This window comes from Hylobates moloch, unplaced genomic scaffold (genome assembly GCF_009828535.3).
Source record: "Hylobates moloch isolate HMO894 unplaced genomic scaffold, HMol_V3 SCAFFOLD_10, whole genome shotgun sequence".
NCBI classification, from domain to species: Eukaryota; Metazoa; Chordata; class Mammalia; order Primates; family Hylobatidae; genus Hylobates; species Hylobates moloch.
Genome location: NW_026652285.1, coordinates 11,512,058 through 11,530,160, shown reverse-complemented (window position 1 = coordinate 11,530,160; position 18,103 = coordinate 11,512,058). Strand labels below are relative to the sequence as shown.

Here is an 18,103-nt window from a genome sequence, read left to right as displayed (position 1 = left end):
AGGGATAAAGGCCTCCACTCACAGAAGCCCCAATCTGAAGACATGAGGAGTCTTGACCTCTGTCCTATGGGGGCTTGCAGTTATTTGCAGAGCCATCATTCTTTTCCATCAGGAACTCCTAATCGGATGGAGAAGGATTTAGATCCAACCTCCCTCACCAGAGTGTATTGGTGGCTATGGATGAAGTTTGGCTGGGAATCAGGGGAGAGAGGGGGATTAATCTGTAGGGAATGTGGGTGGTATCCTCTACGCCTATAGCCAAGAGCTACTTGAGTCTATACGCCCCAGCACGATGTCTTCCCTTCCATGAGCTCAGGGACGTGAGTGCAGGTCAAGGGAAGTGAATGCTCCACAAAGAGAAGCCTGATGCCTCTCTTCTGTCCCCTGCAGTTTGAGCCTTCATTCTTATCTTCTCATGAGAACATGCCCTAGATAAAGGGCTGGGTAGTGGATAGAAACAGGGGCTGGGTGCTGGGCCACAGAGAGGGGATGTGTCTCCAGATGCAGCCCACTGGCCTCCCTGTGTTCCTGCATAGGAAGTGCTGGGGTCTAATTATTAGGAGCACTGATCTGTAGCATGCATTAGGAAGAAACAAAGGGAAGTTGCATTTTGTTCTTAATCCAATTAGGGAAAAATACCAGGGATGGTAGGTTTGTCTGTTACTCACTGGCTCAGCCAGCCATTCACCTGGCCATTCTGGTTTAGCTGCCTCACTCGAATGAAGCAGAAAGGCACAAGGAGTAAGTTAGCAGCCTGAGTGGCTGAAGGGTGAACCAGGAGGGAGGATGAGTGGTGCGTGGTAAGGGCAGGGGGTCATCTCCAGGATGAATGAGAAGTTGCCTGGACTTCACCTTTAGGCGACCCCAACACTGACCTTCTCACTGGACAGTAGGCATCTGGATCCTAACCAACAGGATAGAGTTTGGTATAGGAAACTTCAGGGTTTCCCTATATCCTTAAAGCTTGGGCTGGATTTATATTTTCTGATAATCCTTTCTGCTCTTCCACTTCCTCTTCTCTCTCTCTTTTCTTTTCTTTCTCTTCTTCATACTCTAGGATTTATGAGGATGGTGAAGAGTGGAGAGGGGTTCCCAGCAAAGGATTTAGCATGAGTAAAATCAAGGAGGGATAGAAGAACCATCCTGAGCTAGAGGAGGTTTGAGAAGGAGAATACTGAGAGGTGAGACTGGACCAAACGTAAATGACCTTGAATGTCAGCCTGAGAGGTCTTTGAAGTCAGGGGCTATGACTGATTCATTGTTGCATCTCCCGTACCTACCACCATCTAGCACATAGTAAGTGTTCAGTAAATATTTGCTGAGAAAATGAATGACACTATCCTGTAGACAGTGTGGAGCCTGAACCTCACCCAACAGAGGGGTTTGAGGGGGAGGGTGGCATAATCCAGGCACTTACTAAGTACAGGTACCCCCCAGGGCACAGGTTCTACAGTGGAAAAGGCACTGGTATGGGATTATAGCCCTGGAGAAGCTCGCTGTCTGTATTAGTCTGTTCTCACACTGTTATAAATAAATACCTGAGACTGGGTAATTTATAAAGAAAAGAGGTTTAATTGGCTCATGGTTCTGCAGGCCCTACAGGAAGCATTGTGGCTTCTGCTTCTGGAGAGGACTTAGGAAGCTTCCAATCATGGCAGAAGGCAAAGAGGAAGCAAGGCATCCAACATGGCGGGAGCAGGTTGTTAAAAAGTGCTATACATGGCTGGGTGCAGTGGCTCACACCTGTAATCCCAGAACTTTGGGAGGCCAAGGCGGGTGGATCACGAGGTCAGAAGATCGAGACCATCCTGGCTAACATGGTGAAACCCCATCTCTACTAAAAATACAAAAAAAAATTAGCCAGATGTGGTGGCGCATGCCTGTAGTCCCAGCTACTTGGGAGGCTGAGGCAGGAGAATGGCATGAACCTGGGAGGCAGAGCTTGCAGTGAGCAGAGATTGTGCCATGGCACTCCAGCCTGGACAACAGAGTGAGACTCCATCTCAAAAAAAAAAAAGAAAAGCTATACATTTTTTTATTTTTTATTTTTTGAAATGGAGTTTTGCTCTTCTTGCCCAAGCTGGAGTGTAATGACGTGATCTTGGCTCACTGCAACCTCTACCTCCTGGGTTCAAGCAATTTTCCTGCCTCAGCCTCCCTAGTAGCTGGGATTACAGGTGTGCGCCACCACGCTCGGCTAATTTTTGTATTTTTAGCAGAGACGGGGTTTCACCATGTAGGCCAGGCTGATCTCGAACTCCTGACCTCAGGTAATCCACTCTCCTTGGCCTCCCAAAGTGCTGGGATTATAGGCATGAGCCACTGTGCCTGGCTAAAATTACTATACACTTCTAAACAACCAGATCTCATGAGAATGCACTACTGCGACAACAGGACCAAGAAGGATGGTGCTAAACAATTCATGAGAAACCGCCCCCGTGATCCAATATCTTCCCACCAGCCCCGCCTCCAACATTGGGAACTGAACATGAGATTTGTGTGGGGACACAGATCCAAACCATACTGCTGTCCAGTTAGAAGGATAATCAATTCATGCATGAAGCATTGTAAGGCAACGTGTGTGAGAAATAGCACTGACTTGCTGAGGAGCTTCCAAGTAAGAAACACATAGTTGTGGGGATAATTAGGGAAAGATTCTTGGAGAAAACTGGGCTTCGATGTGAATTGGTGGAGAGGAGGTGGGAGGGCATTTCTGGTAGGAGGAACAGTAAGAGCAAAGGCAGGGGGCAATAGGTATTTGTTGGGAGGGGACAGTGAAGAAGCTGCTCCATTTTAATCAGCTCCTAGAACTGGAAAGACTGTTTTTTGTCTGTTTATTTGTTTTTTTCAGATCAGCAAACTGAGGCTCAGAAAGTGGAAATAGGAAGCACAGCAAATGCTAAGAGGATCAGAACCTTATGGATCCCAGTCCAGTGCTCTTTCCTCTGCACCACACCACTGGCTACCCTTTCAGACAGAGCACAGAGCAGACATTTAACCAACTTAGTCATAATATGTCAAGGGAGGAGAAAGAAGCCCACGTTATGTGCCCTTTCTAGGCATTTGTATTATTCTAAATGTCTTGTACCTTTAATATGTTTCCATTTGCAGACACTAGAAAGGTCCTGGGCACCCTGTGGGGTGATGAGGGAAGATGTGTGTGTGTGTGTGTGTGTGTGTGTGTGTGTGTGTGTGTGTGTGTTGTGTGTGTGTGTGTGTGTGTGTGTGTGTGTGTGTGTGTGTGTGTGTGTGTGATGGAGAGATGGCTTGGGTGGGTGCAGAGTTCCAACTCAGTTTTCCCTATGGGAAGCCTGGGTGCCTGTCTCCTTGGCTTTTACCTTGACCAGGGTAAGCAGTTTCTGTTCAGGGCACACTCACTGGATCTCACTTTGGGATTTGGGGACTTGGGCTGGAGCTCTTTATTTGAACTGTTACTCTTTCCTTCTTTTGTGGTCAAAATCCTCCCCATAATGATGGCTTTGGGGAGAGTTTTTGCTTTTCCTTCGATGGAGTCTCTGTTGTCTCAGACTTCGCAGTGTGCACATTAAGTTTCTCGGGGCCAATCCTGGCTTTGTTTCTGGGACCTCTGCTGTTTAAAAAGAAAAAGAACAAAGTTGTTCTCTTACTTCCAGAGAGTGAGTACAATTTGCCAGGACCTCGGAAAGATAGTGCTGTGTAGGAATAGACTATGAAGACTGCTAAATTGCCCTGATAGTGTAAGAAAAATATCAGAGTCAGGCCCCAGAGCCAGACCCTGCCACCAACTCTCTGTGTGACCCCTTTTCTGAGCCTCAGTTTCTTCCCTGGGAATATGGGGAGTTGAGCACGTTTTCTTTAAAGTGTGTTTTAATTTTAGCCATCTAAAATCCCATATTTCTTTATTATGCAATTTCTCCCTTGGTCAGATACATTTATTGAAAACTCCTTTTGTACAAAACACTCTGCAACCCCCTCTTCCTTACCTCCTCATATGGAATGTCCTAAAGCATAGTCGCAAAGTAATGTATCTCATTACACATCTCATTACATAAGCAATGAGAGGGAATTTTAGCATTAGCATCAATGGCTAAGGGCATGGGCTCTGGGGTGGACCCTCTCTAGTTAAAATCCTGGCTTCACCAGGTATTAGCTGTATGACCTTGAGCTAATTACATAATCTGCCTGGATCTAAGTTTCCTCATCTGTGAACCTGGGGATACTAATAGTACTTATCTTACTCGGTGGAGAGTAAATGAGGTTATCTGGTAAATTGCTTAGCACCAGTCTCGGCACATAAGAAAGCACTCAGTAAATGTTAGCAATGATTGCAATCAGAATTTCTGTTTTGTTATATAGCTTATCACTCTCCTGACTGAAATTCCTCATCCCCATCCCCTCTGTTGCCTGTGCCTATGGTACAAACCACTTGGTGTGGCTCACAATGTTCCCTCTGACATGGACCTTGCCCACATCTTGAGTTTCCAATCCATTCTCTTTCCAAAAAAAAAAGTGAAAACTCTCACTCCAACGATACCCAACTGCTAATAATTCTCTTAAATTATGACACAGATTCCTCCTTAAATGTCCTTGTATAGGTGAGTACCTTTGCCCAGGAATGTCTGCCCTCATCTTAGCTTCAAAGCCTGGTCCAGATGCACCTTCATCTGTGATGACTTCTGTAACCCTGCAGGTTGTTCCAAGGACAACCACTTTCCTTGGAAAAATGAAGCACCCAGAGCACACTATCAGTGGATGGATCCCATGGTGCTGACAATATTTGTTTACTAATCAAACTTCTTTGCTGTGAGCTACCTGAGGTTGCTCATTGCTCATTTTCATTTTTATTCTTGGTGTCTAACACAGCGCCTGAGTTAACTCTGCCCCCATCAAGCCATCTCTGTCACACACAGAGCATAGAGTTGGATCTCAGTGAAATTTGCTGAGATCTACATGTAACAAGAAAAATAGATGTTGGGCATATCAAGAGCATAGAATAAATCAAGTGGTTTTGGGGTGGGGATGCAGGAATATTCCAAGAAGATTCACCAAAGAGGTAAGTCTAGAAGTGTGTTTGGAAGCTAGTTCAGGGTCTCCTGCATAGGAGCAGGGGCCTTTGTGGGGCTCATACCAGGTATCTCAGTCCCTACTTGGAAACAAGAAACAGATTATATGTTCACCTAACCTAAAAACCCAGTCTAGGTCCCACCACTATCCCTTTGCTCGTGTCTGGAACCAGGGAAACCCTAGGGCTCCTTATCTCTAACCCCCTCATACTCTCTCACAAACACCAAGCCATAGGTTTAACCTCCAAAATATCCCTCCAATCCACCCACTTTTCTCAATTTTCAATGCCACCATCCCAGTCCAAGCTACCATTACCCTTTGCCTGGATTCTTTACCTGTAATAACTTTCTAACTGATGTGTTGGTATTCACTCCAGAGCCCTGTGTCAGTTAGAATTAGGTTAAACTATGAGTCACAGAGACCCAAAATTACATGAAAAGTCTGCAGGTGAGAAGTTCAGGGCTGGCGTGGTGGATTTACTCCATGGTGTTGTCAGGCACTGAAACTCCTTTTTATTTTAATGCCCTGACTTTTTTATCTTGTCACCACATGGACCAAGATGGCTGCCCCAGCTCCAGCTATTACATCCCCAGTCCACACAGCAGGAAGGAGGACACTTCCATTAAGGATACTTCTTGGATAGCACCCACTACTTTCATTCACATCCCACTGGCCAAAACTGAACATTGTGGCCACCCCTAGATGTAAGAGAGACTTGGGCTGGAGTCCTGTGCCCATTGAAAGATAAGAGGCACTGAGGAAGACAGGGAGTGTTGATATTGGGTGACAATTAGTGGTTTGTACAATAAAGCTCTACAAAAAGTTCATTGTCATTTCACTCTCCAGATTAAAACACTTCAATGGCTCTCAAATTCTTTCAGAGCGAAATTCCAACTCTTAATATGGCCTACTAGATTCTTTATGATCCTCTTTTGCCTCAAGTTCCTAACCCCCAACCCCCATTCTGTAACCATCATCTCTCTCACTTTTTTTTTTTTTTGCATGTGCTATTGCTGCTATCAGAAACATTATTTGCAGCATTTTTTTTTTTTTTGCTTCATGGCATACCCTTTCAGCCCATCTGATTTCAGCACAGCTATTGTGGACACTTCCAGGCCTTCCCGTCTGAAACACAGGCTACATATTCTTTCTGTTTTTCTGATAGAGAGCTTTCTCCAAAGTGGTGGAAAGTCACTGAGCAGGATAGTTTACATCCTCAGGGGAACTAATGGGGGATAGTAGTTAGTGAGCAAGTGTTTCTGTCCTCTGTTCCTGGAGAAACAATTTTAAGGTGCGTTCTACGTAGTTCTTCAGAGGATCTACAGCAGGACTGAGCTCCAATAGCCCACAGTGTAACCAGACCAACCATATACATTTTATTGGTCTTTCTCCTTCCTTGTCTTGCTGTCCTTACCCCCTTACTCCAGTTTTCTAGGATCATCTCCCAAGTCAACTACCTGCATCTCTGACCTTGTTTTGGGTTCTGCTTTTAGGGAGAGATCAACTATGACAGCTGATACTAGAAGTCACCCTAAAAAGCTCCTCTTCAGTATGGGATTCTGGAACTGGATCATTAACCAGTCAAATGGCAATAAGGACTCCTTTGCAGGCATCCAGTGGGGTGTGTGGCAACTTTTAATTTACTGAGCATCTAAATTCTTGAGATTTCACTTGGTGGACTGGGTGTGGTACAGGACCAGCAATGCTAAAAACCAAGGCCAGGAGTGAATGATAAGGAAGGCAAAGCTGCAAAGAGGGTTGAACATGCAGCTTTAACAGGTCTTTTAGGCTCAAGTCAGATCCCTGTTAGAGAAGGAGTGGGACTGTGAGATATGAGCTGGGGATATTTCGGTGGATACATCTGAGAACATTGAACTTCCAGCTTCCCCTGAACCCTCCTGGCTGGCAACAGCAGCCTCTTCCCCCTTGTTAGAGTAGATCAGCCTTTCCTTGCCTCTCTTATGCAGAAACCTCTCTTGTGGTGGATGCCTTGCAAGATGATACTTATCCAGCTTCAAGATCTGCCCCTACCTACGTCTAGATTAATAACTTGGGTCAGGCCAGGTGCAGTGGCTCACGCCTGTAGTCCCAGCACTTTGGGAGGCCGAGGCGGGTAGATTATCTGAGATCAGGAGTTCGAGACCAGCCTGGCCAACATGGTGAAACCCTGTCTCTACTAAAAATACAAAACAAATTAGCCGGGCATGGTGGTGGGCACCTGTAATCCCAGCTACTCAGGAGGCTGAGGCAGGAGAATCACTTGAACCTAGGAGGCGGAGGTTGCAGTGAGCCAAGATTGTGCCATTGCACTCCAGCCTGGGTGACAAGAGCAAAACTTCATCTCAGAAAAACAAAACAAAACAAAACAAAACGGAACTCGGGTCAGGTCTTAGCATAGCTCAAGAGAGGGAGTATAATCCCTGCTAAGGGAGGAAATAGCTTATTCACTGAAAGAGTTGCAGGAGGACCTGGCTACTGCATGGCAGCTGGAACTGGGAAATATGTGTAAGAATGGAATTCGAGAAGTTGGACTTGGGTGGGGTGGAATACAGACTGGAAATAAGACATTTATTGACATGGGGACACTCTTCCAAGACTCAGGATTTAATGTTTTGGCAGGGAATCCTGGAGCCTTCTTCTGCTGCTGGGACAGCTCCTTGGAAATGTCAGAACTGTTAGAGAAGGGAGTGTATTAGAGTGGATTTTATTACACAAAACCAGAAAACCTACCACATAAATCTATGTACCCAGAGAAGGGCAATAGGACACTCTCACCATTAGAATGATAAGCAATGCACTAGTGAGGGAGGCTCCAGCCTCAATGAGTGGCTCAGTGGTGGCTGTCCTTCACCTCCTGTAGGCTGGGGCAGACAGGAGATGAAGCCATGGGGTTGAGTTCTCCGTGTCAATGGGGATGAGAAGAATCTGGACTAGTAGAGGTCTGGTGGTGGCATTAACAATCAGAGGCAAAGTGGACATAATTACTGTAATAGGAAGCAAGGCCAGAGTGGCCACCAGTGTGCCTTAACACACAAGGAGCTGTGGTCCTGAAAAACACACCGTGGTGTTCCCAGGGTCTAGATAGATAGGTGGCCAACTAGGGTATTCCATGACTTGCATAACAACAAGAAAATTAAAAAAAACCTGATTATCTAATGGCTGATATCAGCCACTGCAATAGAAAATCATGATTCCTCATCCTCTGTCCAGGTCTGAGCTAGTTCTCAGACCCAGAGCCCATCCACTGATGGAAAACCAGGTCCTCTTGAGGAAGAACCTGAAATGTTACCAAAGTATATACAATAAATATTCCCTTTCTTATTCAACAAAGGGACCCTTGGCCATTTGCCAAAGACAGGGGATCACCCAGACCTTTTGAGCACTGTTGAATACAAGGTCTGACTATCACTGATGCTGGGGGACCTGGCCTGTGATGCCATCAAAGTTCCCCAGTGAAATTGGGAGTATGTGAAGGCAACGTGATAGAGTCCTACCCTACATTCACTCTCCAGTACCTCTAATAGTCCCTGGACTATTCTTCCCTAACCCTTGTATGCATTATTGAGATGGATATATTTAGATGTTGGCAGACCCTCACATTGGTGCCCTCACCCATGGAGTAAGAGTTTTTATGGTAAGAAGAGCTAAATGGAATCTCTTGAAACTGCTCCCCTCTCCAGCCAAAATAGAAAGTCAAAAGCTATCCAGGTGAAATTGCAGAGATTAGAGCCACCCTGAAAGATGTAAAAGATGCAGGGTGGTTGTCTCCATCATATCTCTACTCAGTTCACTTTTTTGGCCTTTACCCTCATCCGATTTGATATGTTGTTCCTGTTTGCAGTGCCTCTGCTAGTATGACTATCTGAGATCTCAAAACGTGACTGATTTATCTGCATGGGATCCCACAAAAACATAATCTCATACCAAGAGATTTATTTCCTGGTGCAGGAGGTCAACATAGTCATGAGACATGTAATTCACTGGTCCTATTATATACCAGACCACTTGGAAGCAGGTGGCCTGATAGAATACTGGAATAGCCTATTAAAGGCTTGGAGAAGACACCAGTTTGTGGAAAATACCTTGCAGGGTTGTGGTACTGACCTCCAGGATGTGGTATGCATTGAACCAACGATTCATGCATGGTGCTGTGTCCCCTGAGAGCTAGAATATACATCTGGGAAACAAGGGATGGAAGCAAGTTGGGTCCATCTATCATCACTTCCAATAACCCTCGAGAAGAAGATGTGCTTTCTGTCTCCCCAACTCTAGGCTCTGGTGGAGTCCAGGTTCCGGTTCTACAGGGAGACACAGTAGAGTTCTGCTGTGACTGACCCTGAGTGATCCCTGGTCACTTTGAATCCTTCATGTCAGTGGACTAGCAAAAAGAAGGTCGGAGTAAATGACCATGATTTTCACAAACAGCTGGGATTGCTGCTACCTAACCAGGACAGGGAAGACTCTGTCTGGAACTCAGGGGGTTCACTGGCACATCTCTTAATGTTTCCATATCTGATGATAGTAGTGAATGGGTAATTGCAGCAAAAACAGCCTAATGGGACTGAGGCAACCAGGGGCTTACCCCCCTTACATGTCTCATGGATGTTGGTCTGGGTACCTCACCGAGCAAGTGACCCAGGCTGGCAGAATCAGGTAGGCTGAGAGTAAAGGACATATAGAGTAGGTGGTAAAGGGCATAGGGGATGGATATCTCTCAGGACCTGCTGTAGCTGTTGGAACTGTACCCTGACCCATTAACCTTCCTGTCTGAAGAACGTTTTAGAAAATAGAGATTAAGGCCTGCCTTTTCTTAAAAATTCAGTGACAAGGTGAACTTATTTTGGGTCACAGGCAGATCTGAGCTGTACAAGGGGTGGACTGTAGCAGACACTTTGTGTGCCCCACACCACATTCCCTTCATTGACCTGATATCAGTGCAACTGTGGTAGACAATTCTGGGCATGCTGCCAGCATCTTATCCCAAGCATACAAAGTGGTATCTCTCTTTTTTTCAGACTCAGGGTTTCTCAGAAGTCTGAGAAGGCTGCTCAGCCTGCACAAGCATAATGAAAGTGCAGGGAAATGAATACCACTGGGGCTAACCCTCAAACAATGGGGACAGGAGTCAGAGGATAATGTCCTATCCTCCTTCCTTAAGGGATAATTCTGTGGCATATTCAACGTGGTTATGCAGAGGGTCTGGAGTTTTCTACAGAAGTAACTCACTTAATCTATCTTTATTGATTTCCTTTTTCCCTGTCTCACTCCCCATGTGACTCCCTCCCTCTGGTTTCTTGGGATTATCTCCCAAGTAAATTATCTGCCCCGAAGCCCTTGTTTCAGGCTTCTCTTTAAAGGGGGAACCCAAACTAAGATACTTGTTTTCTTCTTTGAGCTTACATAATTCCTATTCAGATCTTCTTCTATGCCTCTTCCTCCCGAATTCTTCCCTGACCACTGGGCCTGGGAGAGAGACTCCCTCTTTATTATGACTGTGCTCCCAGTGCCTAGTAGGGTGACAGGTGAATAAAATGCTCCCTGAAAATATTTGTTGAACAAACAGCTTTCCCAGTGGACTCTTCCCAGCAAGAGAGGAGTCACGGATGACAATTGTAAGTGTTGCCACTCTCCAGCATGATGCCGCAATACCCGAATACGCCAATGCCAGCTCCCTGTGTGGGGACAGAAGTCCATTATCTGGTCTTATCAGACTCTAATACACCTCAGCAAGGGGCCTTGGTAACTAGGCTGGATAAGTGCTGCACAGACACCATCTCCCTCCCTCGTCTTCCTCTGCTCCCCCTTCCCCTCCCCCGCCACATTAAGTGAGTAAGTAATGAGAATGGCTAGAAATTGAATTTTATGAAAAAGTAATCTGCGGCTTAGAGAACAAGCAGGAGGAAGGGGGAGAGATTTGATGAGATGGGGGAGATGATTTCAGGGCCATCAGGGAGAATGAAGGAACATGGGAGCCGACAGGAGAGTCAGGTAGGAGAGTCATTCAATTAGGGAGGCTGAGACGGTGGGGGGACTTGGTCCCCTTCTTCTGCTCTGTCCTTTTTTACCTCTATCCTTTTCATCTCATCCATGGGTATTTTGTCTTCATGCTCATGGGGTGGAGAGGAGGGAGACCAGGACAGAGATGGCAGCAGGGGGGAGCAGAAGACGCTCTGACCACGGCATACATTACTCTGCCTGCAATTCAGAGAACACTGATGACTGGAATGAACAAGGAAGGAAGGCATGGGGCTGGAGGAGGTGCAGGGATAGATGAGGACATGGAGTGCTAGCAGGTCCACCACCTACCCCATCCCTCTCCACTAGTCTGGGCCAGCCACAATGGGTGAGCCCTGCTGTTGGGCAAGTTGTGGTCAAAGTAGAGAGCAAGCGAGGCTAAATACTTGTTACAGGGAGGAGAGCATGTTTGTTGTGCATCCTATGGTGTGTGAAGCCCTCCCTGAGTGTGTGTATGAATGATCTTGTTATATACTGACAGCAACTTTGCAAGGATTCCCATTTGCAGGATGAGTAAAATGAAGCCCATAGAGATTAGAGGAATTCCCAGGGACTCTCAGCTGGTGAGATAATCAGTCCACTCATAGAAGGCTGAGAGCTGCCTAGGATGTACCATGGGAATTGTGCCAAAGCCTGTACTGACCAATGTCCATGCTTGTGATCAGAAAATGGTCAATTTAGGGATTGATTGTGGGCAGGGCAGACCTATGCCCTGGTGCATTCTTTGCTCACAGTCAGCCAGTCTTCATCACAAACCTCATCTTCCTCCCCAACAGTCCTCCTACCATGTGTTTTCTCACAAACACCCTGTTCCCCCTCCTTGGACTACAAGCCTTCTGCTCACCCTCCACCCACCCCACTGTCATTTGCAAACAGCTAAGTGGAACTCAGCTTGAGCTTGATGCTTGGTGATGATGAGTTTCCCAGCAGGGGAAGGGTTTGCTTTGCAGAGACAAAAGACCAGAGCAGTAACATTAAATCTTCCTTCTTGTCCACACTCAGAGCTACCGAGGAGGCCCAGACAGACTCTCTGGGAAAGCAGCAATGGGGTAGAGCCAGAGCAAACAGAAACCCCAGGGGGTTAAATGCCATCAATAGCAATGCCCAAGCAGGGCTGATGAGATAATGGAAAGGGGTATGTGTGTGGCCATTAACAGGCAGATAAACTAACAGAACCACAGGGGGAAGAAGCCACAGTGAGACTGGGCTGGACTGGAAAACTGAGGAGCTGGATTCTATCCCTGGGTCCACCATCTAATCATAGAATGATTTGATGCTTCAGAATCTTTATTCGACTTCCTTTATTCGGGGGGGGCGGGATTAGATTATTTTTAACTTTTGCCAAACTGAAATTTAACTAGCCAATGAAACCCTAAGTTATTCTATGAAAGGGACTATATTTTAGCATAGTTCCTGCATTCAGCAGGGGCTCACTAATTTATTCATCCAATAACTGTGTAACCAGGTCTGATGTTAGGTCCTGGATATAAAATGGTAAATGGAACTGGTCTGAACCCTGCCCCTGGAGTTCCTATTCTAATGCAGAAGGAGACATTAGTAATCACACAAATATCTATATATCATGACAGCCACAATCTGTGCTATGAAGGAATGAGATAGCATCTATGGAGATTTAATTTGAACTGCAGTTTTGATGCAGCCCTCCCTGAGGAAGTGAGGCTGAGGCTGAGATATTTGGAACGAGCAGGAACCCTGTGAAAAGTGGGATAAAACTTCCAGGAGATGGTATCGGAAGTGCCTGAGATGGGGAAGGGCTTGGCAAGAGTGAGGAATGGACACAAAGCCCACGTGGTGCACAAGGAAAGGCGAGGAGGCTGGGGAGGTAGGTGGGACAGAAGCGGCTGGGCCCGGATAGCGCAGTGAGGATCCTGGGCGGTGGGTGGAGCTGTCCCAGGTGCTGATCAGGAGAGCCCACTAAGCCACCAGCCAGACCTTGGGAACTGTGAGAGGGAAGCTCAGCCTGGCTGTGGCTTCGAATTAAGTGGGTAATGGGTCCCTCTCCCTCAACCCCACAAAAACCACTCTCCCCTTGGCCTTTGTGCAATGTGATACTTCAGTGTCCCTGGCAATTGTCATTATTCTGAATATTTTATGAACTCTCTTCATCATCTTCTGAGGGAGCAAGGGGCAGGAAAGATATTCCCTGCCCTAGGAAGTCAGAAAACTGAAGAACCTGGTGATTTTCTCATAAAGAAGGTGAGGCTCAAAACCCACTAGTCAACCATCTTCTTCATCTTTTCACTCATTCATTTGAAGAATCCGGAATCGTAGGACACAGGGAGCCTCCTGACCAGGTTATGAGATAGAAACCTAAAAGCCCACAGGAAGGTAGCAGAAATGAGTGAAGTGGATCAGGCATAAGCAAACTGAGGGATACACAACAGTGAAAGGTGAGGTCTGGGGCACACTGGAGGGGCAACAGTTATGCAGCAACACATGACTGTTGCCATGGAGGGATGTGGGCCCAGTGCTGTCACAGCTTCTGATTTTTAAAGAGACACTGAACATTTGGATTTTTAGGTAAAATTTCCTGATGTTTGTGTATCTTAAAACAATTGAATAATTAAAAAAAACCCTCCTTGTGGCTCACAGACTGTAATCCCAGCATTTTGGGAGGCCAAGGTAGGAAGATTGAGCTCAGGGGTTCAAGACTAGCCTGGGGAACATGGTGAAACCCCATCTATACAGAAAATACAAAAACTATCTGAGTGTTGTGGTGCATGGCTGTAGTCCTAGAAACTTGGGAGGCTGAGTTGGGAGGATCACTTGAGCTGGGGAGATTGAAGTGGCAGTGAGCCATGATCATACCACTGCACTCCAGTTTGAGCAAGACTCTGTCTCAAACAACAACACCCCAAACCCTCCTCTTAGGAGCCATACAAAATGCATCTGTGGGGTCAATGGGCCCCTGATTTGCAACCTCTGTGGTCTATTCTCCTTATACTTTGGAGGGGTAACTGGGGTCTATAGAGAGGGTGAAACTTGCCCAAGGTGTCAGGGAACGCACATTATTATGAAGTAAAATGTACATCCTCTAACTTGTAGTTTCTATGATGTGTGAGGCCCAGTGGACACAAAAATGTTTTCAAAAGTTCCCAGCCCTGTGCAAGCACATGGTCTAGTGGGCAAGCAGTTCTAACCTTTCCAGGACACAGTGCGATGGTTGTTAGAGATTGTACAAGGGACCTCTAAGGAAGCACAAAAGTGGCACCCCAGAAATTTCTGGCACTAAAATGCCAGTGGGGCTGAGCCATTCAAAGAATTTGATGGTTCCTTCTGGCCCCAGCAGGCAAAAGGCTTTCTGGTGCTCGGGGGCCCAGCCTCAGAGGGTAGTCCCTGTGCGGGTCCTGAGACTGGAGACTACCACTTGCCACTGAAGCCTGGGATGCAGGAGGTTCAGGCAGGGGATCCTCACTGTGCCTGGTGGAGGGATGGCTGTATCAGCAATTTACAGCCTGCTCTCTGCTACCTAATTGCACCATCAGTGCTTGGTGTCATAGGGCCAGGGTGAGGATAGATGGGCCGCTGTTATGGACCTAATGGCTGCAGTAAAGTGTGGTGTTTACAGTGTTAAATAGCCTTGCCCACCTGTGCGTGGGGGCCACCTTCCAGTTCCATGTTGGGGCCAGGAGCTCAGTGCATCTGGGCTAGGTTTTTGAGTGGCTTGAGAAGGGGCTCCCCATGAGCCCACTCTGTTACTTACATCTCCTCCCCGGTCTAGGCAGTAGGGCTCTGTGTTGGAAATACAGGCCTCCCTGGTGTTGTTTTGTTTTCTCCTCCTCTCTCTGGGTCTCCGAGCCAACTTTGAGAACAACCTCTCAAAGGGTAGGGGCTGTGCCTTTACTGAAGGACCAGTGGTCCCCCAAGACAAAAGCAGTGTCCCCCCTATAAGACTGGGCAGTTCCCACTGGGCAGGGCTTTATATCTGTCATCCAGTTGGGTGTATTCCCAGAATAAAGTTATAGCCCCCTCCTTGGACTTGGTTCTCTGAAGATGGGGCATAACCCTGCTCCAGCAGACTGTGTAATATGTGCTGTGTCTCCCTACCAGGGTCTCTGGACTGAGGACTCCATTCTTTGATCCTTTACCTTGTTAAGCCTTAGCTTCCTAATCTGTAAAATAATCTCTCAACACCCTTCTGCAGGTTTTCTTTCTCTTTTTGTTTTTGGTAAGGATTCAACCTTGTTCCTCAAAACATGGTCTGCAGATAGGCAGCCTCAGTGTCATCTGAGAACTTGTGAGAAATGCAGAATCTCAGGCCCCAACTAAGACCCACCAAATCAGGATCTGATTTTAACAAAATCCCAGTGAGTCTTATGCACTCTAAAGTTTGAGAGACGCCAATTCACAAAGCGCCCAAGAGAATGCCTAACATAAGTGGGCCTCAGTACGTTTTATTTCTCCTCCATCCTTATTTTTTTGTTTCCAGTGTCACTGTAGAGTCAGTGCAGCTGCCATAAGTGGGTGGAGATGGAAAAACAATTCCAGGGAATGGTGTGAAGTAGGTGCTCAATAAATGTTTGGGCAATGCATGAAGAGGTCATTGCATCTGAGCTCTTGAAGTCATCCACCCTGTTCACTAGACCTTGGCCTCTCTGTTTCTCTCCAGATTTTATTCCCCTTCTTCCAGCTTGGGAGAAGGATTACAATCTAAGGATCAGTAAAGCTCCCATGCTACTATGGACAACAATGTGTGCTGAGGCCACATCACTTGGGGATCGAGCAGAGAAGGGTAGTGGCCAGACACCGTGCTGCCCTCAGAGAAGGGACTCCAAGTCCCTGGACACAGTCTTCATCCACTGTGGGGAGAATCCTGGGCCAGATACCCATCTCCACCCCTAGTGGGACTTGTTATGCAGCCCAGGGTAAGTGAGTCTCCCTCTCTGTGGAAAGGAAGACTAGTCCCTATAACATATGTAGGCTTAGAGGGGACCTAGGGATCCAGAGAGTTGGAGCAGACATAAGCATGCCTCCTGACCTCACGCTTAGTTCAAGTCTCCCCTCTGCAAGGTCTCTAATGAGGGAGCAGCAGTCCTCTCTCTTGCATTCCCAGTGCTGGGAATTTCCCCCTCACAGGCCAGCCTTTCCATGTGTGGGCACCTCTCATGGTTAGCAGGGATCTGATTACAGCCTCCCTAGATTTCAATTAAATTAGACGCAATGAACAAAATCAAGGCCTACTCTGTGCAGGGCAAGGGGCTAGGCTCTGGGAAGATAAGACATGATCCCTGCTGTCAGGGAGTATTTGGGGGAGGATAGGGACCTGTGCAGACTCCTGTAACATTAGGCAGAACGTGATGATCAGTTTGATAGAGAGCTCAGCAGTCTGGGATCACAGAGGGAAGAGATCATAATTTGTTGCTGGTGTGGAAGAAATCGGGGAAGTTGCATGGAGGAGGGAGTGTTTGAATTGGGCTTTGAAGACCAGGTAGAATTTCAGTGGATGTGTTGACTATTCTTCTTCGATGTCTCTCAAATCTACCCCTTCCCTTTATGTTCACAGACCCTGCCTTGGTTCCAGTGACCTCTTAACACTTGCTTATCACTCTGTCTCTCTCATACCCCCACTCCCTGCCCCCATCCATCGTTTGCTCAGCTGCAAGCATTTGCTCACAGCTGTCAGTGGCCCTGCTGCATATTCCTTGGCACTCAGACCCTGAGGTTCCACATCTCAGCATTATTCCCCTAGTCTACACTCTCCTCCAAGCTCCCCATGCATGTGTGTTCTTTATGATTATGAGCCATTGCACATGCTATTCCCTTTGCTTAAAACACCCTTCCTCCAGCCTTCTTATGCACCTACTAATCTTCTATACCTATACTTCAGGACCCAACCTGTGCTGCAGGTGCCGTTTGCAGCCCTCCCTCTACCATAGCAGCCACTACACTATATTTTAGTTACTTTTTGGTGAGACTGTCTTCTCTTGTTGCATCAGGCAGAGGCTTATTAATCTCGTCTTATTCAGCATTTTATTAGTAGTGCTAACGTAGCTACTAGTGCGTGTTGAGGGAACAGATGTCTAAGATACTAAGCAGCATTCCAGGCAGAGAACACAGACTGGGCAAAGGCATGGAGGATGGATGAGATGCTGAGCTGCTCACTGTGGCTGGAATGGGAGGTCAGGAATGAGGTAGGAACAGGTGGGAATCAGGGAACAGGCAGGAGCTATTAGGTCCTTCTGGGTCCTAATCCTACTTTTTGGGGGAGGGACTGTCAAGCCCTGGGTCCTAGGTTTGGATGGATGGAGAAGCTGGGCGCCTGTCCAGGATTTCCCAGCCTCCTTGGGCTGTGACTTCCTCATTGAGATTCCTCTCCAGAGGCGAGGGGGAGGGGAGATGACTTAGGGACGGCAGCTCTCAGATGCGTCCTTATTCAGCACAGGGAGCCCGCTGGCTGCCCATATATCAGGGCCAGTGTTGTCTTGTTGCTTGCTGGGAAGGGAAGTGGGGGAGATAATTGTGTCTCCTTGTGAAGAAATATGGGTGCAAGCAGAAGCATCTTTCTTTCAGCTTTGGGAGAAGAGGTGTCTACTCAGCATCTTCCTCCAGAGTAGGGTGGGGTAGGGGAGAATGTTTAACCCTTTCCCCTTAAACACTCTCTGTAAAATCAATTCCCAAAGGTTAATAATGCGTAATTATGCAAAAGGAATTTGGAATAATTCAAAGAGGTTGGCTAGGGAAAAGTTCTTGGGGCTAGGAAGGCAGACAGGAGGTGGGAGAACCATAGGAGTTCAAGGGGCCTGTAGGCAAGTTGGAACAAGTATCAGTTTAGAAAGTGGCTGTGGTGGCTGGGTGTGGTGGCTCATGCTTGTAATCCCAGCACTTTGGGAGGCCAAGGTGGGTGGATCATGAGGTCAGGAGATAAAGACCATCCTGGCCAACATGGTGAAACCCCGCATCTACTAAAAATACAAAAATTAGCTGGGTGTGGTGGTGCGTGCCTGTAATCCCAGCTACTCGAGAGGCTGAGGCAGAAGAATTGCTTGAACCAGGGAGTTGGAAGTTACAATGAGCCAAGATCGCG

The 18,103-nt window shown here is 47.0% G+C and overlaps 1 protein-coding gene across 3 annotated transcripts in view; it reads left to right on the top strand.

The window, feature by feature from the left end:
- CCT6B (chaperonin containing TCP1 subunit 6B) overlaps positions 1 to 18,103 on the top strand; it is a 208,650-nt gene that overhangs the window by 149,178 nt on the left and 41,369 nt on the right. The window contains exons 16-17 of one of the 3 annotated variants that reach the window (XR_009215267.1): positions 1,058 to 1,181; positions 2,852 to 2,973. The exons of 1 other annotated variant lie outside the window; for it this stretch is intronic. The gene's annotated coding sequence lies outside the window, so the exon portion shown is untranslated. Of the gene's footprint in view, positions 1 to 1,057; positions 1,182 to 2,851; positions 2,974 to 18,103 lie in introns of those variants that run through there. One more of the 3 variants, XR_009215268.1, reaches the window with a different exon arrangement.